Source organism: Brienomyrus brachyistius, chromosome 23 (assembly GCF_023856365.1).
Source record: "Brienomyrus brachyistius isolate T26 chromosome 23, BBRACH_0.4, whole genome shotgun sequence".
Classification (NCBI taxonomy): Eukaryota; Metazoa; Chordata; class Actinopteri; order Osteoglossiformes; family Mormyridae; genus Brienomyrus; species Brienomyrus brachyistius.
Genome location: NC_064555.1, coordinates 13,353,736 through 13,381,161, shown reverse-complemented (window position 1 = coordinate 13,381,161; position 27,426 = coordinate 13,353,736). Strand labels below are relative to the sequence as shown.

The 27,426-nt window shown below is 49.9% G+C and overlaps 1 pseudogene; it reads left to right on the top strand.

The window, feature by feature from the left end:
• Positions 1–26,730, top strand: part of LOC125718789 (myocyte-specific enhancer factor 2D homolog) — a 45,544-nt pseudogene extending 18,814 nt beyond the window's left edge.
• The last annotated feature ends 696 nt before the right edge of the window (positions 26,731–27,426 follow it).

Sequence of the window (27,426 nt, the reverse complement as noted above, 5' to 3'; positions counted from 1 at the left end):
AGCAAAGCATCAATCATGCCGTTTCGGTGTTTTTTGATTTTCAGCAGAGTTTGGGATGTGGCAGAGGAGGGGCCGGAAGTGCATGTGGCTGTACACCCCCCTGTTCTCCTGGCTGCCTTCCACACGCACGCACACACGCGCAGCCCTTTGTACAAACCCCCCGTGTTTATAGATAGTGCTCTATTTTTAAGACCTTCTCTTTTTTCGTCCACAAATAGTAATTGCAGGTCTTAAAATGATCACAGGCTCCGTCAGCCACTGGGGGTTATGTTTGTCTGTTCGCTCTCTTGTTCGTTCATTCATTCCCTCTCTCTCCCCAATGCAAATGAAAAGCCACACGACTCCAAAAACTGATACGTTTCTCTGTCCCCCTCCAAAGAGCTGAAGCGCACTGAAAATAAGCTCATGCAAGAGTTTTTTTTTTTTTTTTTGTTTTTGATGAATTATTTTTCTCACCCTTCCGGGACCTTTGGCAGAGGCTGGCGCGGGGGTGTTCTTCACGTGCGAGCCACCTCGCTGTCACGGGCCCGAGGCAAATGGTGACCCAGTGGGGGGGTGGGGCTGCTTGCTGCTTGCAGCCACGCATCCCGGTGTGTGTGCAAACGAAAGGGCTTTTGTCTACCCGTCTGTATCAGGAATGCTGCATGACCAGGTTCACAGGGGGCCCGGCCTTGATGACCTTGGTCATGTACTGGGCAGGCCTAACAAGTCTGATAAATCCTCTCTGGTTCTGGGGACAGACCTTATAAATCCTGCATGCCTCAGAATTTACTATCCCCACCCCCAATGTGACTTTTGGGGAGGGGGTTATAATATGGTTTTGTGGGTGTGGTCAATAAATCCTATATAGTTATGTGGGTGTGACTGATGAATTATAAATGGTATGTGGGTGTGGCTAATTAATTATATATAGTTATGTTGGTGTGGCTACTCCTGTATGGTTATGTGGGTGTGGCTACTCCTGTATGGTTAAGTGGGTGTGGCTAATAAATCATATGTTATTTGGGTATGATTAATAACCTGAAATAACTCTGAGTGTGGCAAAAAATCCTATATATGGATATATTGGAGTTAATGAATCCTTCGGGGCAGGGTTTACAAGTCCTGCCCTGTGCGTTTGTGGCTTCATGGGCAGCTCTGGTACAAGCTAGTGGTAAAACACTCGGTCCTGCGGTGGGCAGCTGAGAGCTGCTCACCGTCTCGGTCATTCCTCGGCTCCCTGACATCGCAGCTTTAAATTTGAGGCGTATCGAATGTGGCGGCCTGTCCGAGGTGGAGGAGGCTGCTCTGCGTGAAGCCGGATTTGTTTCCTTGGGACGGCTGTTGTCATGAAGTCTGCACAAGCGCCTGGGATGTAACGAGGCCTCCCCTCTCCTACTGCCTGTCAGGCTTCCAGCATGACCTTCATCATGGTTTTAACGTCCCTCTCTCTGCTTGTTCCCCCAGTAACCCTCCACCCTGCATCCACCGTGAGAGGCTGCCAGGACGGAGGCTTGACCCTGCCCCTCCATTTCCTCCACCCTCTGAGGGGACCATGAACTAAAGACTCCACCGCCCCACCCTTCGCCTACATCTGTACTCCATTCTTTATTTTATTTTTTTCTTCCCCTCCTATAACGAGGGCTAAGGAGCCCCCCCCCACCCCGCCACAGCTCATCATCACCAAGCCGGAAACATGGGGAGGAAAAAGATCCAGATTCAGAGGATCACGGACGAGCGCAACAAACAGGTGAGCGAGGGGGGGGCCCTGGGGATGGAGCCTAAATGGGGTCCCTGTTGTCACTCTGCATGCAAAATACTCTCTATTTGAGACACGCACACAGTCAAGGGTTTAGCTTGGAGTCCGAGCCATGCAGTTACGTCATTTGTCTGGTGTCCCTGGAAAACTTTTAGGGAGCTAAGGGCCTAAAAGATATGTGGCTATTTTGCTGAGTTTAGGATTCAAACTGGCAACCTTCTTCTGCTGAGAAACATACCCACCTCTGCCCTTGGGCGTGTGGGTGTAGGGTGTGGATCTGCCTATGAGTGTGTACTCTGTCTACATGCCCCCAAACCCATCAGCAAGTGGCAGTTATTACTGCAGCGGCGGGTACAGCTCACTGGACTGACCTCAGCGGCATGGAGCCGGACTCCCGGGAACAGCCTCATGCCAGAGACGGTCAGATGTGGCTTCGGCAAAAAAAAAAACAAAAGAGAGAGAAACTGAAGCTCAGCCACAGAAAGCAGCCAGAATGGGATGTGAAAATGTAGTTCTACAAACTTCCAGATGAAATTATGGGGCCCTTAGATTAAAACCTGCCCCCCCCCCCCCACTCCCACAGAGAACCATCGTTCTCCATCCCCTGTAATTGTGCCAAAATGTGGGGATCACTTTTAGCCAGTGAACCTTCACAGTCCCAAGTGCGCTAGCTTTAGCCAGGAGCTAGTAGTCGGCCATATAAACAGTTCAAGGACTGGCCTTCTGAGAGGCAGGCTGCACTGGGCGATACCATCAGCAAAGTGGGCAGGGGGCACCGGATTCTACCACTTCATAAATGGACCCTGCCTTTTGCCCCAAGAGCTTAGCTTGTAAGCTAATTAGTATAATTATGTAATACTGGTTTAATTACAGGTACATTTGGACAAATCTTTCAGTGATGTTTTATTGATATTTAGTGTCTTTTACCCATAAAAGGAGAACATTGTGTATTATGTTGTACAGAGTTCCCTTATTTTCTCTTTTTTTTCGTGTTTGTTTTTTTTTGTCAGAGGTTCTGTCACATATGTGTGTGTGTGTGTTTTGGGGGGGGGGGGGTTGCCATGAAATGCGGTAGAATTAAGTCCATTTTCTATAGAAGCAAAATTTCTCTAGAAGCAAAAAATTACATTTTTGACATGGAGAGAGTGGGGGGGGGGGCAGAGTGGGGGGGGCTGTGCTCTGGCCCACTGTGCCACGGTACATGTTCAGTCAGGCAGCTCTCGGGGAGCGAGCCCGAGCCGAGGTCTGGCATGGCAGTGCCCCAGCGCCCCGCCTGCACGCAGCCTGCGTCTCCCACGCCGTGCCCTTCTGCTCCCCCCGCGCCGCCTGCGGTGCCCCCCCAAGCGTGACGGAAACCTCTCCGTGGGGCCGCTGCTCATCCGGGCCCTCGCTCTGCCTTTCTCACATTCCCCCTTTTTCTTGCCACCCTGTGAGCCTCCCTCTTTTATCCCTCCTTTATTTTGTCTTTAATGCTACCCCCCCCCCCCCCACCCCCGTGCCCCATAACCCGCAGGTGACCTTCACCAAGCGCAAGTTCGGCCTGATGAAGAAGGCCTACGAGCTGAGCGTGCTCTGCGACTGCGAGATCGCCCTCATCATCTTCAACCACTCCAACAAGCTCTTCCAGTACGCCAGCACTGACATGGACAAGGTGCTGCTCAAGTACACCGAGTACAACGAGCCGCATGAGAGCCGCACCAACGCCGACATCATCGAGGTATGGGGGCACTGACTTTGATGCTGATCCTGGGGCGGCCCATTGTTACCGTGGACCTCAGGTGCCATGACTGTGATCCTTTGGGGCATAGCTGTGGTCCTGGACCTCAGCAGTGTAACCATTACAGAGCGTCCTAACCCCGGACCTACTCCTGAGGGGCCTAACTGTGATCCCGGCCCTCAACGTCATAACCCCACACTGATCTTTTCATACTGGGCTGCCAGCTGTCGCCATGGGTCACTGCGTGGGGAGGCAGATCAGCGAGGAGCATTTCCAAATAGTCGCCTCAGGTCCTGCATGTGCTTCGGTGGACAGCTCCTCTAGCTTGGTACCTCGGCTGTGGCTTTTTTCCCCGTATAGGTCCGGCCTTTTTATGGCACGGTGTCACCTTTCCAGGGTGATGCTAGATCGGTCAACAGAAACGACACCTGTGAAATCGTCACTGATGACCGAAGTGTACCCCGGTCCCGTGTTGGGCTCCTTCCCTCCAAGACTGCGGACGTGGGTCACAGAGGAGCTTCTCTCACACAGTCATACTCATCTGGGGGGACCAGTATCTGGAATGGATTTAGGCTGCATTGACGTTTTCTGCGATTTGTACACTCATCTGCCACAGTCAAATATTCTGTAGTTTCCTTGTATATATGTATGTAATACAGGCTTTTCCGGAGGCTTTGGGGGAAGATCAGCTTTGTCTTGCTTAGGCGGGCGTTTACACATGTAAGATCGTCACCTAATGCCGTGTCATGTTACATATCGCAGTTAAATACATGGTAGCTGTTTCTCTGGTACCGTCACTTTTATGCAAATCAGACGAATCCTGCCATGCGAAGGCTGGTCTGTCTCGGCATGGCGAGTCACGTGGGCAGGATCGCAGCGCTGCCGGCCTGCAGAGCGAGGGGCGCGGTCGTACTCAGTGGGGCGTGTGGCGACCGCTCCTTTGAGCCAGCCGGTTCTTCCGGGTCGCCGTTATTCCCACCACCTCCGAACACACGTGGATGCAGGCGCCAACGCAGACTTCAGCACGTATGCGCAGGCAAGCAGATGATTCAAAGTGAGGCCTACACACGAGCTTACTGCTACTGTACTTCTCTTCCTCCCTTCCTCCCTCCCTCTTTCTCACCCTCCCTCCCTCTTTCTCTCTCTCTCTCTCTCTCCCCCTTTCTCCCACATGCTCTGTGTGTGCAGGCAGCCCTGTTCCTCTTGCCAAAGCGCGTTAATCCGCTTGACTACGGATCCCGAACGGGAAACAGAGGGAGAGCGGGATGAGACGGAGGGATGTGAGGGTGGGGGGTGTAGGAGCGGGTGATGGGGAGATGAAAGGAGAGAACGAGTGCGTGAAGTATCTCAGCTTTAGTAAGTAGCTAATGGGTATTAGGCTGCACCGTTGAAGAAGCATTAGAAAGGTATGAAGCGTTCTGAGTCGTCGCACACAGGTACAGCACAGGACAGGCCACCGAGTGCCCCACGGGGGGGTGCAGTGAGGTACATTTCGAGGGGGTGGAGGGATGTAAACATTTAAAGTGGATTCTGCTACCAGTTTCTGGAATAAAATGTTTTCCCACTCACCCTGCATAAAGAAGCAGTTTCACTTGTTACGGTAGGGCCTGGACCGTTGTTGCTACAGCGAAGTGTGTTCCCCCCCCCCCCCCCCCCCGTGGGATGCTCCCCTCCGTTGCCCCGGCAATACTCCCTCGAGCTGAGCCCGCTTTGGAGTGTCAAACAGACTCGGTGGATGTTACGGCCTGTCATATGCCCACTTTGTGATCCATCTTGGGAGGCGAGCGCCGCTCAGGCACGCCTCCGCAGGTCACCGTGTGACCTGCGGTTGCCTGGATACGTGCTCGCCTTCCTTGGCAGGCTCGGTGACGGCTCCGCTCCACGCAATCAGACCGCTGCGCTTGCCGAGGGTTACATCAGCGGATCTCCATAATGCTTACCTGGCTCACAATTAGATCCTGTTGCCTTTGCTGTCTTCAGCAGATGTAGGTTGAGTCTGATGAAAGACCATATGGCAGAATGTGTGGACCGTGTGACTCATAGCTTCACAGGGGATTGTGGGAAGGGGGTGGGGGGGGGGCAGCGCAGGTGGAATGCTGCTCTGAAGTATGGACGAGGATTTGGTTATTGGGCCTGGAGGAGGAGGGTCAGCCACCACGGCAGGCTGCTAGCATAGGTTTCGGTTGCTGTTTAAAGGTGCACAGAAGTCCAGCGACCTCTGTCACCAATGAAACGTACCAGAAGCCGACAGCCTGCCCAGTAATTTGGGGACAGGCTCTCAGGCTAAGCCCCTGGGGATGTCGCTAAGCCCTGGGATTGCCCCGCCCCCTGTCCCCTATCCCCCAGCGTGGGATGTGACGCGGGGCGACAAGCCGGCCTTGCTCTCACAGCGCCCTGGGCTTGCCCGGGCCAAATGCCAAACTGCACCGCAGTGAGCCAGAGAGAGGTACTGACTCAGGCGGGGAGGCCGCTGGCGATTGGCGCAGCTGGGCAGAGGGGGTGGATTGGGGCGGGGAGGCCGCTAGATATTGGCTCAGCCGGGCAGAGGGGGCGGGCTGGGGTGGGGAGAAACCAGCCAGTCACAGGCTGATGGGAGCTCCGTAGGGGAATTTTGCCCTGACAACACGGCTGGTGCTGGAAAGCGTGTACCAGGGTTGGGGGGGTGAGGGTGGTGGGGAGGTCAGAGGAGACGGGGCAGCTTTACCTACCTGACCAGCAAATGGTTACACCTGTGAGGGAAGCCTTGGGGCTGCAAGACCATGAAGCTCATAGCTGCACAGATGAGAGAGTTTCCTGTAAAATGGGTAGAGATGCAAGCTTACGTTCGGCTGTGTGTGTGTGGGTCAGATATGCATTACACTGTTGTGATCAAATTAAATATTTTGACGTTGTGGGGTTGTGGTTGCAGTCATAAAACTAAAAATTGCAGAAGACACGTATTTTGTTTGGTTACTTACGGTTAAGGTTAGGTCTGGGTAGGGGTTAAGCTTGTTATTTTTTAGATTAGGGTTTTGCCTATAGAATTGAATGGACAGTCTCTACAAAGATATGAATATAGGTGTGTGCTGTCTGTCTGTGCGTGCGTGCGTGCGTGCATGCGTGTGTGCATGAAGATCTTGCCGCTACACCAGCTCGAGAGTGGTAGCTCGCTCACCCACTCTGGGACCACGCGGTATCAAACATCTGAGCGGTGGTAGTAATTTTGAATAGCACTCGTTCTGGTGCAGCGGACATGCAGGCTGCTCATTTGACTGCGGTGTGCCACGCCAGGCCACATGCTGCGTCATGGCCTTAAGCCGCATGGCCGCTCTCGCAGGAAGAGGGCAGCGGTTTTTTTTTTGTCCCTTTCTGCTTGCGCCCTGCTCTTCTCGCTCGCCACCAACGTTCACGGCTTGGCCCGGGGCCCCTCCCCCCCGTCCACCTGCACCACTGACACTGTGTGGTCTGTGATCAGAGTTTCATAGGTGTCTGTGTGTATGTCAGTAGGTTAATGAAAAGGGAAAAGAAATGAACCATAGCGCTTGGATCAGTTTAATTTGGTTCGCAAACCTTCACCGACACGGAAGATACAGGACGAAAAAAAAATCTGATGTATGGTTAGTTACCATGACGACACCATACCATACTTGAAATGGCGTTGATCTGAAGTTTGTCATCGGGCCATTTATAAATGATGGACAGATGGTTTGTGTATGTATATGTGTATATTTTTATGTTTACATACACATACAGGTAGGAATATAATGTGGCTTCTTCACAAGCGTAGGTGGAGGGCAGGCGCACTGAATAGCAAGAGGTCAGAGGGGTTGATGTGGTGAATGTAATAAGCTGAGCAGAGCTGTCGGTACAAGGGGGTGGGGATGGAGTAACAGAACGTGGGAAATAGTGGCAGCATCCCTGGAATGGAATGCGTTAGGGAGCGAGGCTTAGTGAGATGCTATTGGTTAGCTCACCTGTCCGTCATTGCCGTGCCGCAAACGTTACTGAGGTGTCTGTGTAGGAAGAAGTATATCCAAAGCACTACCTGGAGCGTAAGAATTAATAAGCCCTGTGCCTTGCTGGAGACAGCTGTCTGCCGCTTAAGGAAGGGTGGGCTGCTGGAAGCGTCCTTAAGCGTGGTTCCTCTGAAGGGCGCGGAAAAATGGGCCAATTCCTGGGCCCGCTTTTCACATTTAACCTATATTTCAAACTTGAGATTGAGGCTCGAGTTCTGCCGCCAGCAAAAAGGAGAAGGAAACCTGCAGGAAATGCGTCTCTCGCTGCGCCGAATACGTGATCTTGGTTCCCGCTGCAATGGATGCAGCATTTCGGCTGCCTGTGTTTACAGAAGAGGCTATAACTCATTGGGTGGGGGGGTATACTGCGTTTGCTTCCCATTTTAGCTTGGTAAGCTGTTTGAAATGGAAGCTCATAAATGATGTGTGAAACCTGGACATACGGAATGTTTTAACTGGGCCTGATATAGTAAACATTGTCCGGAAGTCAGAATGGGTACATCATTCGTACGTTTATTGAATTGCTTCATATGGATCTCTAAAAACCAGAAAAATGTTATGCATGCCAGACCGAGGCCAGATGTGGCTGTCTCTGGTAACAGTGCCCATCCAGCTGTGTGCTCAATCCATCCTCCTCTTCCTGTTTCTGTGTCACGGGCAGACGTTGAGGAAGAAAGGCTTCAACGGCTGTGACAGTCCCGAGCCAGATGGCGAGGACTCTGTCGACCAGAGTCCCCTGAACGACGACACCTACCGCAAGAACAATGAGGAGCTGGACGTGCTCTTCAAGAGATACAGCGTGAGTCGCCCATTTCCCTCCCTTCTCTCCCTCTCCACTTCCCACCCCCCATCCTTGTTTAAGAAATCTGGGAACTGCAGAATGAAGGTTGCATTGCTCTACAGTTCACAAGCACGCATTTCCTACGCCCGGCCTCCTTTCCGCATGGCACACCTCGCACGGACAACAGAAAGATCTAGCACACAGCTGCGGTGGTTGGCAGTCAAGTAATCCCAGTGTGGAAGCTATCAGCCAAGATAAACTTGCATATCCCCATTTCTGCCTGCTAGGAAGGGAGGCGACCTGGAACTTTACGAGTTTGGTTTCCCTGTTTTCGTTTTATGTTTTGAGGAGCCCATTAATTGCTGTTTGTGCCAGAGACAAGCCACGCAAACCCCGCTCCCTGGTTGTATTTTTTTGTCATTTGTTGTCACATAGGAGCCACCTTCAGACCCGTTAGCTGCTACCTGGTAGCGTGACTCAATATCTGCGCTGCCAGCCGTGAAATGACTAATGATGAAGCGGTAGGATTTCATGAGGTCAAAAAGTTATCTTTCTTAAATTGTTCCTTACACTTCACGAGCTTAGGATGTCATTCTGAGTTACTGTGTTATTAGGGGAAAAGTTGCACTGCACGTGTTTTTTTCTGAAATGCCCTCTGACAAAGGCGAAGATGACGTTCAGGTAGCTGGCCGCAATATCGCCCCCATCTGCCGCACTACGTGCCTGATAAGAGATTGATTGAGATGCTTCTGCAGGCTTCTAGGACAGAAAGTGAATGGAAGTAGGACATCCGTTTAATTTGTTTCGATACCCTTCATTGTGGGCAATTCACCAGAGTGAAGCTAAGGGCTGAAAAATAGGTTAGTGCTACTGCAGACTTGGGCTTGCCTTTGGTCCAGACTGCCGGGGGGGGGGGGGGGGGGTCGGTACGTTAGCAACTTGCATAGTTTTAACCATTCAGCTGAATGAGTCCAGCTATGTAAGTTGCTAACGGAAGCGTTTCGGAAATGCAGGCTTTCCAGAGGATCCCCTCACCGTGAGGATCGGTCGCAGAACCTTAGAGATCATCCCTCAGAACCTTGTGGTTGGGTGAACTTCAGAAAGACTCCTACGGCCAAGAAGGAAGCGGTGTCATCGCTTGAGCCTAAAGTGGCTTGTGCTTCCTTTTTCAAACCGTGCTCCTAACCTCCGTGCGCTTGGCTGGTGTGTGGTGCTGTAGTCCTTGTCTGTGATCTTGGCCACCCACTCGTATCCTGACAGGAAGTGACACGCCACAGATTCATGTATTACAGCCCTGCCGAGGCCTTTAGAGGCCTGCTCCTGCTGATGGCAGCTTGCATCTGCATGGGTCGGTTTGCCGTTAACTTCTGCAGAGGAATGTTTTAAAACCAGGTCTTTCTCAGTTTTACAGCAAGAATACAACTTACCAGGAAGTGAAAGAGCCGGAAAGTAGGGTTGCAGCCGCTGATTTTCTTTAGGCAGAGTTAAGGACAGACATGGTGATTTATGTTGAATCAGAACCTTAATAAGTGGCCCGGAGGGTATTGAGGATCTGTGACAAAAGGAGAGCAGAGGCTGAGATCTTTCAGATTGAGACCAAAGCTCCACTTCACCATTGTTGTTCATGTCGTTTAGGCATAAGGGAAAGCTTAGCCAATTAAGACGAGTGATTAACCACAAGTGGGGGGTGTCTGGGAATAACAATGCCAAGGGGGGGTCTTTGCTAGTGGATTCAGTTAATATGCACATCGTTTAGTTTTACCTTTCTCATTTTCTTTAATAGCGTTTGTTGGGATAAAATGGCAGCAGGGATGGTTTGTCATTTGACCTTATGTCTCAGGTTATAGTGAATCTGCCTTTGTAAGACATTGTGGGATGGTTAATCCGTTTAACATGCAGATATCTGTGAAACTTGCATTTAATAAGGAAAGAATTCCTTTGGCCAAAATGAATCCAGCAAAATCTAAAGATTTGCATGGTTATGGTAGATTTGCGGAGACCAAAATGGACAGATTTTTCAATACAATACATTTTATTGGAAATGTAGCATGTCATCTTTGTAGAACAGAGATACATTATCAATCACAGTGATTGATACTCACAGTGAGTTTTGTTTTGCCCTATACAGGTGAGAGTGGGCTTGGGGGTCACAGTAAAACAGGCAGCCATCTTGTTCCCAGGGAGCTGGGGGTTAAGGGCCTTACTCAAAGAGCCACAGACATGACTATTCTGCCGAGGCTGGGCTGGAACCGAAAACCTTCCGGTCACAGGCACAGGGGCTTAGTCCACTGAGCCACAGGGTGTACCTGTTGCGTCTCGTTTTAAGTTTTTGGCAGAACAACTCTATGTACATCTTTGCTGACAGGGCACATGGCGAACCTCGGGATCGGTCAGGAAAGCTGCTCAGGGTGTCGCGCTCTGGTCTGATTCCCAGGTCCATCTGGAGTCATCATGATAGTTTAAAACTCTCTTGGGGGTTTTCATGGAAGTTCCAGTGCAGAAGTGGGTCAACAACATTTCATTAGCACATATATTTATGGGTCTGCAGGGAATTGAATCAATTTTTATCTCTTAGGTTCCTTCTGTTTTGTTTGTGTTCATTCTGTTTTTTTCCTGTTAGATTCTTAAATTATTAATTAGCTTATGTGTTTGCCTTCTGCGTTTGCGTACTGGTTGAGGAAAAAGCTGTACGGACAAATTGCTGTGTGCTAGCACTTGTAATAAACAAACAAACAAACAAAATTGGTAGATTACTCATTTTAAAGTGAAATCTTTTATCTTCGAATTGTGTACATCTCTCTCTGCCCTTCTCAAGCTTACTGCTGCTTTGATATTCAAATATGCAAGCAGAGAATTGCTTGTGGAATAAGTTTCAAATTTATGCATCACCTAAAGTAGATGCATGAGTGCCGCTGAACCTCTTAGCCCAGCTTGGAAGCCCTGTAAATCTTAGACAGTCTCTGCAGAGGTTTGTCTGTAACACCGTCAATCTACTTTAGTTGGAAAAATGTGTATTAACTAGGATTCCATTTTCTCATCCCCTGAAGCCGGGTGATGCGTCCCACTGAAAGAACCTTCCAGAATATTCCATTGGCCACACAGACTTCCGTACGAAGGATGTGCGACTGGGCAGTTTGCCTCTAGCAGCCTGGTCCAGCGCTTCACAAAAGGCGTCCTTCAGCGAGGCAATCGGAGGAAATCTGTGAGGGGTGTAGGCAGCTACGAAACCAGTCCCCCTCAAACTGGGTCCTGTTCCGGACATGCGAGCCCCAGTCTGTCCCACATTCTAAATATAGGGTCCTTGGAGGAGTGGGGGGAGGGAGACAGTTCGCCATAATAAGGGAGCATTTGGTGCAGCGTGTTCGGTACAGAGCCGTGCACCACAGGGAACAGGCGCGTAACCAAAGTCCAGCGTCAGTGACTCAGGTACCGCAAGCAAGCACAGCCCTGTTCAGCTGCTTCACTCGGCAAACATCCACCTCCCTGCCTTCATTTCAATAGTTACAATTAATACATTTCATCTCTGATTTCTCCTCAAGTGTGAAATTCCAAAGCGGGTCTCATTTATCCAGCGCTGGGTTCCCCGCTGTGTGCCCTGCAGCCTGCATCAGTTATAACCCCAGAAATTCTAATTCAGACACCCAAATAAAACAAAACAAATTTGGGTGGGACCCCCACAACAAATTTTTTTTTAAGCCGGAATCGCAGTGTAGTAATATTATTCAACGACTTCTTAGAAAACTCATTTTGCAAGTGTCAAGCCGATATAAGAGTATGGTTGTGTGCACGCCGCGTAATGGCAGTGTGACAGTTACACATTAGGGATGGAGCCATTTGCTGCGTAAAGATGAGTGGTTTCCTGTTATTTCTGGAGACTGGCTGTTTCTGGATTGCCTACGTTGCTGGGAGCATCTCCAGAGATCTATACTTAGAAAAATTCTGTAAACGGCCGAACATATGCCAGGCAAACTGACTAAGAAAGCATATAGCGAATCCTCCATTTTTTGGTTATGTGACGAATGTGGCCATAATAACCAACATAAAAATAAATTATTTCTACCTATATGCCTCTATTATTTTTCATTCTTGCCTGTGACTTGCTTAGATTACTGTGAATTCAATAGCTATGTGATCATTTTCATTCACTGTAACCACCATCGTATACCTATACAGTGTGTAACCATTAACTGGGGAAACATTATTCATTTATAGTAGGATTTTATATACATATTTGTTGTTTTATTTAGAACAGATTGAAATGATTTTGTAGCTTACATTTTCCTTCTCACTTTGCGTTTTCCAAATATTTCACCTGAAACGACTGAAGACGATACGACACACAGTTAAAATATTGAATTTTTATGTTCAAATTCGCATGTGATCAGAGAATTTCCAGTAAATACTGAACTGGATAGCCAGTGATTGGATACCTGCCATCCAGCTTGCATCCGCTCACCTTTCCTATTCTTCTCTGTTCTAGTCCACGGTGGCCCCTCCCGCGTTCTCCATGCCTGTCACGGTCCCAGTGTCCAATCAGAGCACCCTACAGTTCAGCAACCCTGGTGCGACCTTGGTAACCACCTCCTTCGTGACTTCATCGCTCTCGGATCCCCGCCTACTGTCGCCACAGCAACCAGCTCTCCAGAGGAATACAGTGTCTCCAGGGTTACCACAGAGACCAGCCAGTGCAGGTGAGAAAGCTCACCAAATGGGGAGCATCCATTATTGTGGACAAAGATAGTTTACAATGGGTTGACAAGTAAATGCAGTGAAATAATATGACCCAAAATATTAAGCAGTGCAGAGAAGACAATTAAGGATTGTCAATTAAAATGCTCCATAGAAATGAACTGGAATGGTCTGATAGCCCTGTTATGTGGGCAAGGGGTATTTTTTTGCTAAGTGGCTCTCACTCTCTGTCAGTGTCGGTGATGGTGACCATGCTGGCTGTACTTAGCAGTATGTGATAATGTTGGAATGTGAACCTCACTCTCCCCAAGCTTGGCGCAGGCACTGAGGCTCCCCTGTCTCCTCCCCACAGGCGCACTTCTGGGAGGGGACCTGAGTAACTCGAATGGGGCCTGCCCTAGCCCAGTAGGTAAGTGATGGGGGGGGGTGATTTACCATAATAAGGGAGCATTTAGGGTGGGGAGCACAATGACTTTTCCCTCATGGTCCTCATCGTCACCTGAATAGCTGGACATCACTGCAGGCGAACTGGGGCTCAACAGTCAAGTCGGGCTTTATTGTCACGCCAGTGATATTGAGTATGCGGCATGCAGTGGAGCAGAATAATATATTCCCCAGGACTGCAGTGTTAGTGCAGAGGAAGACGGGACAAATGCAAAAAAAAAACCAACAAAACAAAAAAAGTGTGACATCAAACACACACAATATTAAATATAAACAATGCAGGAATGTTTAGAACAGGCTATGGTGGGAGCAGCAGTGTCACACATAAATAGTAAGAATGAGTGAATAATAATTAGATTTAATTCCTCTGCCCTATTGTATCCAGTTTCATTTCTAGAAGATTCTACAGGTCAGTGTGATTCTCCTGAAATATTGATGCAAATAAGGATCTGGCATTAAGATTTGAGTACAACCACTCACCCCCATTCTGCCTTTGAGTGGAACGTTGAAGCTAGGTTAGATAAAAGACGTGCACGGAGCCTGAGGAGCAGACGAGCGAACGCCAGACCGCATACGCCATGGGCAATGTCGGTAGCCGCAAGGTCACGGGCTATATCGTTAGCCGAGAACCCGGGTCAGTGTTAGTGACTCACAGGACCTCCGCTGTCTCTGGGCGGGGAGCAGGGGCACGTGGGCCTCTCGCGTGAAGCATCTCGCAGGGCGTGATTCTCGAAATATGTGGCAGAGCAGCCCCACCCATTTCTGTGCCGCGGAATGTTTCCTTTAGGGAGACCAAAACAAAGGACGTCTTTAGCCATTAGCCGTCTTAGGCGGGGACCTCGGATGTGTACACAAACACGCAGCGCAAAAACAGACGGCGACGGCCCATCCTCATCCCCGTGCCTCCTTGTTGAGTCCTCTCGCATTGCAGTGTTCTCCCAGATATCCAGGACAGCGGCGTCCCGCATTGCTTCCCGGCCTGTTAGCGTCTCGCGGGCCTGTCTTGTGACCCTCAGCTGCCAAGCTCAAACAGGTGTGTCTGTGTCCAACCAGTGAGAGAGAGACATGAATGGTCTGTACTGACAACACCACCACCCCCCCACCCCCCACCGCTGCTGCCCTCAGCTGTTCCCCCAGATCTCAGCGGGGAGCAACCAGGCGGGTGGGGAGGTGCGCACACTGTCACCGGCCCCTCCTCAGAGGTGTCACCGACAGCCAGCGCAAGTGTCATATTTCGGGCTCCCGTGTTGATTTCTGTTCACGAGGAACAATGTGTGACTCTCGCCATAAAGTCGATGACACTGTGCCACATGAGCTGTGTTCCTTCTGTTATTTTGTTCCACAGCAGCCACATCTGGTTGGTTGCCCACACTAAAGCGGACTACAGGCTTCCCAGCACCGCCTCTGCAGAACACTCGCAATTCCTGCAAAACTTCTTTTTAACGCAAACAAGGATCTGATGCCAAAGTAAAATGCAGTAAATTACCATATAGGGTGCAGAGCAGAGGAAGATGGTGGTGGTGGAGCTTTGCATCGTCGACGCAGTCGTTCTTGTTTTTTTGATTCGCTACAGCACAGCAACCGGACTCCAGAATAATCTCCCCTTCCTCCCAACACAGACTCCTCCTACCTCCCCCCCAAACCCCCACCCTCCCTGCTGAGCTCTCAGCTGTTGCACTGGCCCAAACTCTGGGAATGTCATTGCTGACGTCACTCCCAGCATTCCTGGCATTCCCACGCCCTGGCCAACAGGAAATGGGAGACGAGGGTGGAGGGATCAGACCGTGGACTCGGACGCACTGGGACCCAAGCTCTAGCGGGCAGATGGAAACCAGCGCTGGGGAGCTGGCAGTCCTCCCCTCCCCCTTTCTGTTCATGGGCCTGCATGTGGGTTATAGGTGAAGATCCATGCTGGGGCTTGTGCATCTGCAGCCGCTGTTCCATTTTCTCCAAGAAGCACATGAGGCTGCTCAGCTCACAGTGCAGGGCTGTTTGCAGTGTCATTCAGAGATGCAGAAGAAACGGAACAGGCACATCGTGTCAAAAGTCATTTGTGATTGACGCAGCAAGTCTGTGTGCCCTGCAGGAGTGTGCTGAACTCCCGGCACCCTGTTCCCGACCCGAACTTTAAGACAAAGTGTCTGTTTCTGCCGCAGAGTCCCTTCTGCTCGTTTATCTCGCAGTGACAGCCGAGCATTTCAGGTGTGGCTGTCAATCAGACTGCTACCCTCTGCAGTCGCGCTGCGTAATGCCGTTTACGATGAGTACTTCCCGTCGCGTTTCCCTCTCGTCCAGCCATTCCCCATACGTGCACACAACCCCACAGGACATCCGAGTCAAGATGGAGTTTTAGTGGAACTAAGACCAGTTTTCTGGCTGCACTATGCTTCACGGTGCTGCCTGTATGACACACAAAGAGTGTACAGTGTTTCTCTGGCGCCCCTAGTGGTGGTTGAGGCACTTTTCACATGTCTCTGGTTAATTCCTAGGGAACGTTTTGGTGAGTTTAGGGAGTTTTTCCAACTTTGAATCCCCTTCTAATAATACTCAATATGTACTCTTCTGTTGTATTCCTGTGGGCATGCAGCACATAATGTAGAGAGAAACACATCGGAGACAAGCAAAGGTTGTTGGTTCCGTTCAGTGGGCAGTTCTAATTATGTGCTGAGCTCCTCTGGGTAATAATACTCTGAGTTTTAATAGAGGCAGATTATATGATTTTACCTGCCTCTGTAATTTATAAATTGTTTTTTTTTCCTCTCCTCTTACAGCAAACGGGTACATCAGCGCCAGGGCTTCTCCAGGCCTCCTGTCTGTCTCCAACGGCAACAGCCTGGGGAAAGTAGTTCCGGCCAAGTCTCCGCCCCCATCGAGCCCTCAGATGGTGAACAGCCGTAAACCGGACCTCGGGTCATCACGTCCCAGAGTGGCAAGAGTCTGATGCAGCTGGTGAGCAGAATCGCTTCGTTTAGATGGACCCGGCCTGAATGGGCACCAGTTATCATTTAAAGTGGCTCTTGGCCGCTTCCGTTGGACGAGATTAGCCTCTGTGTTTTCCCTCAAAGCTGCGTTTTGAGTCCTATTTTAAAGGGAAAAACATTCTTTTAACAAAAACTTTTATTGAAGTCTTGGTTCAGATCCTGTTTTTTTTTTTTTTTTTACAAGTAATTTTCATTCAATGATTATTTTTTTTACACAATTTTACTTTTTTTTTTGTTAAATCACCGTAAGTGTGTAATATTATTTTGTAAAGTGACACTACCAGCCTTGATTAGTAAGATTAATATCTTTAAACCCACATTGCCATTTGCTATTTGGCCCTTCATCCGCAATGGTAATGATAATTATGACGCATTAAATGTGTAATTTGAAGCAGCTCAGCTAGAGCTGCTACTGCCTAGAATGTTGTTGGATGGCTCCTTTTCTGAGACTGTGAATGATTTGAGGTGTAAACCCCCTTCCCCAACCCCTTTTTCTATTCCGTTAACCCCCCCACCCCCCCGCAGACTGACGAGGAGCTGGACCTGGTGAGTGAGGTGAATAGCTTTTGGTCACTATGAGGTCACCAGCATCCGCACATGGTTTCCACGGTCACCAGTGTTGTGTGCTCGCCCTGACGCTGACTCAAACGCAGTTCAGCCGTCAGTGTGTCGGGTGCTTAGCGCAGTCCCACACCCATGTGTGCTTGTGTGTTCGCGCGCATGTTTGCAATGCATGCAGGGATATACCCTGATAGCCTTACGGGGTCCTGCTCATGTGACACTCTCCTGCCCAAGGCACGAATGCCAAGTGAAGCAGAAAGACGTTAAAGGCATGGAGATGTGATGCAGAATTAACCAGAGAACAGTTAGCCTCGCTTTACATGTAAACGAAAGGCCTGAAACCAAGCATAGCAGGCAGATGCTTTGGAAGGGGGCAGCAGACATGTAACAGAGCATGTAAACGCACAGTGAGCTGGTAACAAAGCATGTGAGACCGCGGTGCTGTCTGCTGTACATTTTAAAGACTCACCTCCCTCTGCCTCAGCTGCTGAGGGTGTTTTGGACGAATGAAGTAAGAAGTCTAATAAATACAGTTCTGTGATATAATTTAGATGCCTATTTTTGGCCAAAAAAGATGATTAATGTTGTAACGTCTGCATTTAGAAACGCAGCTGCATGTGATCGCTCGCTGAACCGGAAGCCGTTCTGAGTGAAAAGGCTATTTCACGGTCGTCAGCGGCCAGTAGCTGGGGCATGAGGCAAGCGTGACGGAGAGGGCGGGGTGATTTAGCGGAGCGCCATCCCCACCCCCGAGTGGGAGCAGGCCTGCTGGGTCGGGGGGGGACCGCTGGTCTGCGGGAGTCTGCCCCTTTCCAGCGCTGTTAGCAAATCACCCTGCAGGGATTATTAGCCCCCCCCACCCCCCCCCCCCCGGCTCCCATCATCGCATCTGCACAGGCCTTCACGTGCTGGTGATGTTGCCGTGGTGACGATGCCTGGCAGTGTTGTCATGGCATCTACAACACGGCTGGGTCACATCCCATCAGTCTGTGGGCTCGCCGCACTGAATAAGAACTGGAACAGATCCGGCTCCAACGAATGATACCAAATTATGGCTGGTAATATTCAGGAAGCCTTATAGTCAGACATAAATAAATACGCAAGGAAGTGAATGAAAGTTGAATTTATTTTTTAAAACTTAAAATCCTTACGTCAGATACTTCTTTGCGTTGAATCTGGCCGTCAGAGTGTTACATTTTACTGTGGGCATGACAGGGATGGTAGAAAATGCTGGCTGTTTGCTGAAAATGAAGGATGCCTGTATTGCGCTCTGCACAGGGGATGCGAGACCTTGGCTGCGTCGCATCGCCAGGCGCCGTGTTTCCCTCCCTGTACGCCAGCTGGGTCAGCACCTCAGCACGCGCCGAAGACATAAGTAATAAACGGTGAAATATGTCGCACTTTGGCGCTGTAACTCATCCCGGCAGCCTCACTCGAGAGTTCCAGGAGTCCTCCTTCCTGTGGCTTGTGCGCTGGCCTTGCTGCCAGAGCTCGTAGCGACGGAGCAGGTCCTCCGAGGGTCCCGTCTCTTCCCGACTGCTCTCTTGCATAACCCTGGCCATCCTGCTTCACTGTTGTGCCGGAAAGCATCCTTGCGTCCATCACCCGGAGCCCCAGTCGCGACAGTGTTGACGAGACCGAGATCTCCGTTTCCCGAGCATGTCGCTGGAATACGACAGGTCCAGTCCGATAGTGCCGTCTGATCCACGTCTTGCGTCGTTAACCCCGAGAGCAGACGAGGAAACGGGTATAAGATTGGTTCACTTGTCTGCACTGAGAGATGGAGTTTAGGCCTGACCTTGATGTGGTGAATCTGCCACACTGAGGTCTTCCCTGGGTCATACATTCAAAGCTTGTTATTTGCATTATCATTTGTTGCTGTCACCCCGCCACATGACAAAAGTTCCGTTTCCCAAATCAACGCACCCCTCCTCCATTCTCCTGTAGGACTGGTGCCTTGACCGTTCTTTTCCCTTCTTCCCAGAATGCCCAGAGGCTGGGGGTCCCTCAGATGCCCAGACGCTTACCACGCCGGTGGTCTCCGTGGCGACACCAAGCCTCTTGTCGCAGGGGCTGCCCTTCTCCGCCATGCCGACGGCCTACAACACTGGTGAGATGATGTTAAGATCGCTGCCCTGTGTTAAATGACGGCCTTAACTTTGCTTATTAATACACCAAGCATCCTTATTGTAAGGGAAATCGGTGGGATTAACGGTGGACTTGAACAGGGGTAGTAGATTTTGTTGACTAGGCCCCGACATTAGATATTTGGGCCCTTATAAAGTGCTGAGTCCCCTGAATCTACCAGGGTATCCATGTGCCTCCGAGCTCCCTGGCTGTAAAACACACAATTCAGTTAAGAACAAAGTCCTTGAAGTCCTGCTTCATGAAGCACTGGGGTTCTTCTCTCGCCTCTGCCACTGTGTCTTAAGTCTGACTCTGAGTTACATGGTTCATTAATGCTAGCTTTGTCACAGTGTGTGATTGCCACACAGACACACAGACACACGCACACACACGTCTTAAATGTAGGTGCCTAAATCTCTACCACGCTGTTTTAGGAAAGTGCTCAGGGTATCTATCTATCCCAGGGCTAAAGGGGTCTTACTGTGAGGTGTGAGCGTATCACAGGAAGTGGGGGAGGGGGTCTGGCTGACCCCAGGCGCTGTCCTGTCCTCCTACCTCCAGCCTGAGACTTCACACATCCCATAATACAGTGGAAATGTGTTGAGCGCATGGGCCGCTGTGCAGGAGTGTGACCTCCTTCATCTTCTCTCCTCCCAGCTGAGCGCTGTCTCTCTCTTCCACGCCTTCCTCCCTTTCCTTCACACCATCTGGTCTTGCCTAGACACAGTACAGAAGCGACAACATGACAGAATCTGAGCACATTGCTGATGCTGAGAGGAGATGGGATTTGATCTGATTTCATATCAGTCGCCTGCATAGAATATGTGTGTCTCAGATACTACATCTGTGGTGAAGGCATGTTGTTCTCCTCTCCTTCAGATTATCAGCTGACTAGTGCAGATCTGTCGGCACTTCAAGCTTTCACATCGCCAGGTGCCCTGGCACTTGGCAACGTGTCCACATGGCAACAGCAGCAGCAACCGCAGCAGCAGCAGCAGCCAGTATCTCAGCAACAGCAAGTCACCTGGCTTCACTCAGCAACTTAGTGTAAGTCAACATGGTGCCTCGTGTGGCAGTTCTCCAGTACTGCATCCATGACCACTCTGACCCAATATCACTGACCCTATACCATCCCATCCAGTGCCATGAAACAGGGCCGCTGTGTAGAAAGCATGGGACCACCATTATCTCCAGACACACCATACCACTATCGATGTTCCCTAGTAGTCAAAGATGGGGCTGTTTGTCACATTTTACCTTAATGACCTGATTGTAGTCATTGTTTCTTGATGGCATCGTTATTTGGGGGCCTTGATTCGTAACCACGTCCTGAACCACTGACCTAAATACAAGCGGTCCCCCGCCCCAGCATTTTGAGGGGCTCTTTGGAGGCTGATTGGCTGCGAGTCACATGGCAGCCGTGATAGCGTTTGCCCTCTTGTCCACAGCATTTGAGCCGTGGATGACAGGGTGGGGAGGTGCCATGGCACCATCTCCTGTGACCCTGACGGGGTCAGCTATTTGGTTCGGCCCCCCCACAGGCCTCCCATGGCGGAATGTTCCAGTGTCTCCCTTAGCGGCTGGGTGTCGCTAGTCTCTGTTAGCAAACAGCTAATGAAAAGCGAGGGCCGAGGCAGCGCCCAGTGTGTGTCCTGCCCCCTCGGCAGCCGCATTTCCGCATGTCTCTGTATCCCGGCATGGCAGCAGAGCAGCCAGCAGCTGGACTGCAGCACAGGAGCTGCAGCGGTCCTTTGCAGGGCGGTCCTTTGCACACGCCACTGGGCCACTGGATAATGTCACCTGGTACATTATGTAACACGGGTCGGCTGCCCTTACCTGCCGGCCACGAACCCCCCCACCTGTTTTTTTTTCTCTCTTGTTTGCCCTCTTTCTCTCTCTTTCATTCTCCCTGGTGTTGAAACTCCCAATTTCTCCCCAACAGCGTGACCCCCCAGTCAGAGCTGCTTGCGGGGAGGCAGGAGTGGCTAAGCCGGTACCGTATGACACCCCCCCTTTCACCCCACCCCCTCTTTCTGTATGTGTGGTGTGTGTGTGTGTGTGTGTGTGTGTGTGTGTGTGATCACTGTGGGTCTCCGGCTGCATGAGCTTGTTATCACTCCTTTTGACAGAAGCGGTCCCCCCCCCCCCCCCCATGTCAGTGGCTATATGCCCCCACTGGGCTCCCTTGCCACGCATCTCCACCCGCCCCACCCCGGCATCCCATGCTGCCCCTCGTGACGCACACTCACACTCACACACTGACACGCACACTCACACACTGACACGCACACTCACACACTGACACGCGCACTCACACACTGACACGCGCACACACACACTGACACGCACACTCACACACTCACACACACACACACACTGACACGCACACTCACACACACACACTGACACGCACACTCATGCTTTCAGTCACACCTGTGTGTCTCAGGTGCCTCTGGTAACGAGGTGCTGGCATCCTCGTCGTCACTGGTAACCGTGCCACACTAACTTGATGCGTCTGGTCGCTCTTTGGCATGTGGAGTCTGACCACACCCGGTGGCTGAAGGTGGTGATAACTCCCCCCCCCTCTCTGTCCCTCAGGCCCGTGGCTCACGCCACACTGACGGTCAACACCTCCCACTCTGGCGCCTCCAACATGAGCATCAAGAGCGAGCCGGTGTCGCCCAGCCGCGACCGCAGCACCCCCTGCTCCACGTCTGCTGGCTCGCTGGGGGCCGGGCCCCAGTACCCAGGCGCCTTACGACTGGAGCCCACCGGTCGCTCACCCCGCCGACAGCCTGAGCAGCAATGGCAGCTCATTCGAGGGCAGCGACCGTGATGACAGCGGTGGAGGCGGAGCCCAGGCACGGCAGCAGGAGTTCGGGAGCGGAGGCCTCCTGAGGGCTCAAGGGGATGCCGAGGAGGGTGGGGCCACCGTCAAGCGCATGAGGATGGACACATGGGTCACATAAACACCAGCAGCGGCGGAATCTTTGTACGAAGCCCCACCTTCCTAGCCCCTCCCCACCCACCCTGCACTACCACACATCCCCCCCCCCCTCCAGCACGTTTTAACCCGTCCAAACACATGAGGGCTGAGTTACCAAAACAGGAAGTGACTTCCTCTGAAGAAGATGGATGGGCCTGGCCAAATGAGGTAGTGTGGAGTTGGGGCTTAGCAAACTTAATGCCTGGGTTTGATTGTTTTTTAATTTACGCCCCCCTCCGCCCACCTTTTCCCCCCTTTTTTCATGCTTGGCACTCTGAACACTTCACTGAGAAACACTGATACTGAAAATGACTTCCACACAGTTGCTGGACTGCACATTTCACTTGGATTTCACCTGTACAGTACAATCGCGGCTGGCGATCCCCTGCACTGGACAGTTCCCTGGCTGTCCTCAACCATCAGAAGTGCGGCCCCCGCTGGACCCCGCGTTCAGCCCCAGCACAAGCAGGTGGCTGGCGTGTTCTCAAAATCTACAAGAAACACGTCGGGAAACACATCTTCGGTGGATCCAGCCGGCGTAAATGCATGGTCCCCCCCCCCCCCCCCCCCCCCACTCCCAGCCCGGCTCGCTGCCATGAGGGACACCATGGCCGACACCGCAGCTCCCAGGGCCCCCGGATGCTGTGCTGGCCACGCACCGCATGCTGCACTCCAACATGCCAAAGGGAGCTGCCCTCAGGACACGCCCCGGCCCACCTGCTCCCATTCTGCATTTTACGGGATGCCCAGTTTGTTCCTCTGCCCTCTGACGCATTTTCACGCTCTCATGCAGTTTCTCTCTGCAGTTTGTTTGGTTTCATTTGTTTGTTTTCACCTCATGGCGTGTTTCAGTGATGTTCACTTTTGTTCCGAGTGAATTCCAGCTCCATTCAGGCCCCAGGCTGCACACACCAGACTCTGCAGAAACGTCAGCCGGATAGCGCCAGACTTTCCGTAATCCATCGGAGGATGGGGGCCAATCGGGCGCAACACTGACACGACGACGCCATTATCCCGCACGTCTGCCACGATGCATATATTCAGCTGGTCTTTCTGCCCCTCTGGCTGCCTATATCAGGGGAATATCTGTCAGCTTAATCAAAGTATTCATAATAAGTTTCTTTTTTAAAGACAAACTTTGGAATGACGTTTTATAGAGGAATACAACTCGCGAACATGCGACATTTTCGACGTTGCCGTACGGCCAACCCGAGCTCGCGTTCGCGCGGAAAGGGGCCCCCACCCGCCTGTAGCTCGGATCGTACAGAATTTCTTCCAATCCATTTGGAAAAGGAGACGCATGTGACATACAAGAAAGGAATGACTGAAGGGATGGTGTACATATGAATATATTCACATATATTTTGCTGGATATCCCTCAAGGCGAGCAACATGTTGATTCTCAGTGGATCTGTATGTATATTTATGTATATGTAGATGTTGTGTATCGCAGGCTGGTGTACTGAAGAAGGCTGTAATTGCAGTAGCTTTGGGCTTCTCTCTTCAGGAGGTCTTTGATGGTCACTCACAGCATGCACTTTAAATCCTGCACCGCTCACAGGAAAAGCACGGCTGTCAGCCGAAGGGTCCTGGTGGGTCCGTCCAGCATCGGGGGCTCCCCCGTTCCCCTTTCGTGTCCAGTGGTCCCACGGAGGAGGTCGTTACTGCCGCACCCCTCCCCCCTCCTCCAATGGGCAGCTGTTGCCAGGATGGGGGAGAGGCCAAAGGATTCCTCCCCCCCCCACCCCTCGCAGCATCCCCCGGTGTCAGGACGGCAACCCGCTGGCAGTGCATCCGCAGAAGGCGAGAGAAGATGGAGATCTCCATGATGACGACGGGTTTTCTTCAGGGATACACTTCTTAGAGGAGGCGTTTCGATATGAACAAGCAATGCCTTGCTGCTTTTCAGCTCTGTCTCTCGTTCTTACGGTGGAACCCATGTGATGCTGTAAAGTGCTCTGAAACCGTCCTCTATTTGGACGAGTCTCTCCTTATTCACTTCATGGTCTATATACACCAACCGCATACTCCAGACTGTAGACTAGCGATGTCTGTTATTAATGCATGCATTGCCTAACGCCTCACCGTGTGACCCTTGGAAAATCCTTAGATTCCCTCCCCCTCCGTTTTGATATACGCTTTGATATCGTGGGTGACGTCATTTCCGGGGAAGAATCGGTGCCGTTGGTCATAAACGGTTTTTTTTTTTTGCGGCATTCAGATCATGTTTTGAGGGAACCCCCCCATTTTCGGCAGCCTCTGACTGATGACATATCCCGTGGCTCATATTGGTCGCTCTCCCCCGTTCATTCTGCATTTTAAATAATAATTCGTTTTGTTGGCAAACTTGAATACCTGAGATGCTGGATAAGCCGCCCTTACCTGCTCTGTATGCTGCGTCTCCTCCGTCCGTCAGGGGGATTAAATACTGAGGACACTTCCTAGACACTTTCCCCCTTCCCCCTGTCGTTACTTTGGACAGGGTGGGTCTTTTCCCAAAGCTGATTAAAATGAAAAGGCACTCTCTCCCAGAAATTCAGTCCCCCCTTTTCACACCACACCTCTACCCCCCTAAACAATTCTTAAACAATCGACCAGTTACGGCCAGTGTTACTTTCTTGTACCACTACCCGCCTGCCGCTTCAGCAATCTGAATCTTTCCTTGATCGACCTGCGGCCGCTTGGAGTCTCTAGCTGTCACGCTGGCGCCCCCAGCTGGTTTTGAGGATCCGGAGCGGGTGGGGGGCGGAGGCTGAGAGAGACGCCGGTTATTTGCGAGCAAGTCTTCCCACAGAAGACGGGATCGCGACGCCGTGTATGACACTCTGAGCCGTCGGAAGATTTGTGATCACACGCCTTGGCCCCTTTGCCTGGTCCGTATCGACGAGGTCTTTGGCCGTCATGAACGGTAACGGCACCTGCTAGCATCAGCACATCTTGCTAACTGAGAGCATGAGACCAGAAGCCGAAGACACGCCTCCCAGGTGCATCCGAACGCTCGTGCCCTGAGTTGCTAACCGGCCGCAATCCCAGTCCCAGTGGAAACACCGGGCAGATGAACGAAGCTCCCGACAGCCGCGAGACGACCACATCGACCTGCCGCCACGCTTCTCGCCGCTGACACTCGCGGGTCCTGGTCACTGAAAACGTCAACTTGGTTCTCTGACAGAACTATACAAGGAAACAAATTTATGGTATCGAAAGACAATCTTGGGAAAAAAGGAAAAACATGCACCCCTTTCCAGTGTATAATGATGTTTTTAAACTCTCACTCGTTTTTCTAGTGTTACTTTGTGCTGGTGCCAGTTCTCTTGTCATTTATTATTATTATTGTTATTGTTGTTATTATGATTATTATTATTACATTTTAACAAAGCAGTAGTAGTAAATAATAATAATCATAATAATATCATTGTTACTTTTTCTGTCGTTTTGTGTAGGGTAGCCATCTTGATTTTGGTTTTATTTTATATATAAATATATATATTATAAATACATATTTTGTTTCTTTTGATTTTGTTTATTCAAAGGGGTGTTAAAATTGCACGGTTTAATAATAAAGTGATTAGAATAATAGTTAAAGCAATGAATGAAAGCGACATGTTACCTAACAGACGTAACATTTTCAAAATGTTAAATGCTGAAATTTTCGGTTGGAAATGCATTTTTGAAACTTGGGACAATACATTTTTAATTTCTGGCCATGAAACACAAACACGACGTCAGTAATATAAAGTGCATGGTATTCAAACATAATAATTCTACATGCATTGAAAAGTAAACAAATGTATTAATAAAAATGTAAACCTCAAGAGAAAATGTAGCTGAAGAAAAAAAGTTTAAAAGAAGAAATTATAGTTAATATATTGTGTTTGGCTAGTTTGCTTTGAATTTTGTTGTAAAGAAAATTTTAAATGTTTTTTTCTGTTTTTGGAGAATGATATACAACTTGTGTATATTTTCATAAACAAAGTATGCACTGATATGTTATTAAAATTCTATACTGCTTTTACAAAAAGTGTTTGTTATTGTACCAAAGTATCCATTTGTCCCTTAATACCCTTTTGCGTATGTTTTACTGTATTTTATATATTAAATAGACAACTTGACCTAAAATGAAGGATGGATTTTTTTGTCTTTTGTCATTTGAGAAATGTTTCCTTAAATGTCGTTGATTGTTTACCTATGCAAAATGAACTGTAAAAGAATTTCTTGATCGAGGTAAATAGTAAACTGATTTCAAAGTGTTGTCCATGGTCATTACACCACGTGTCCACAGGAGGGAGCTCTGGGGGTTCATAAAACGAGCCCCGCTCAGATGTTGGGCCTGACTGGCTCTTTGACACGGGTCCCACTGCAAGACCTATGAAAACGCGCTTGGCGATTAAATTGACAAGTCAGGTTTACGGTTGTGGGGTTTTTCCTCTCTGGTTGTTTGAGGGCTTTTTAGCTAACGAGTTTGAATGAGTGATTTGTTTTGATAATGATATTACCTACACCTTTTGTGAAGACGTAGAGGTATGTATTCAAAATTTGTATTCCATTTTGAGTAAATATAGTTTAGAAAAATTATACTTGGGTTGAAGCAAAACTAAAAACAATGGTTAAAGTTATTTGGATTTTCACAGTATGCTTTTTGTGTGAACTTTATTCTGCCAGTTTATGAATGTGTATGGTACTGTAACATGAAATAAATTTAAACTGAATCTCACAGCTTTCTGTCCTTTGTTAAAAGCAAATTGCAGTCATGGCGAACACAGTCAGTGTATATTCAGCTGAAGCATGAGTCTGCATTCACAGCACTGCATTTGAAAATGGCTCATTTTATCATTGGGAGTTGGGTTAGTTGCCAGCCAATTGTTTTTAATGATGCTTTAACCCAAACTATTTATAAAAATTTACTTTTATGAATTGTTGAATGCTCCACAGTTGACGTGAACACTAAAACGGACCGTGACCCTAATCACATCACCAGCCCAAGGCGAAGCCCCTCAAAGATGCCAACAGCATAGTCATCATAATACTCACCCATACAAATCACCAGGGTAAAATCTCAGCTACGCAGGTAGAAAGAGGCTTTGTAAATCGTGGATCACCTCTACAGGTAAAAGCTCCTTTGAGACACTAACTAGCATGAACCGGTAGCATCGATCAGACACAAAAAGCACAGAAGAGATTAAGAAATTTGTCATATATTCGTTAATAGTCAGTCACACCATGCAATGAAAATCGTAATCTGCGTGTTGTTCCTCACGTGCATCAATGAACCTTGGGCACCCAGGACCCCATCGGTGGATCACTGGTTTACACCCTTGACAGGTGCCATTGTAATGAGATAATCAGTGTTATTCACTGTACCTGTCAGTGGTTTTAATGTTATGGCTGATTAGTGTAAAAGGAGACATAT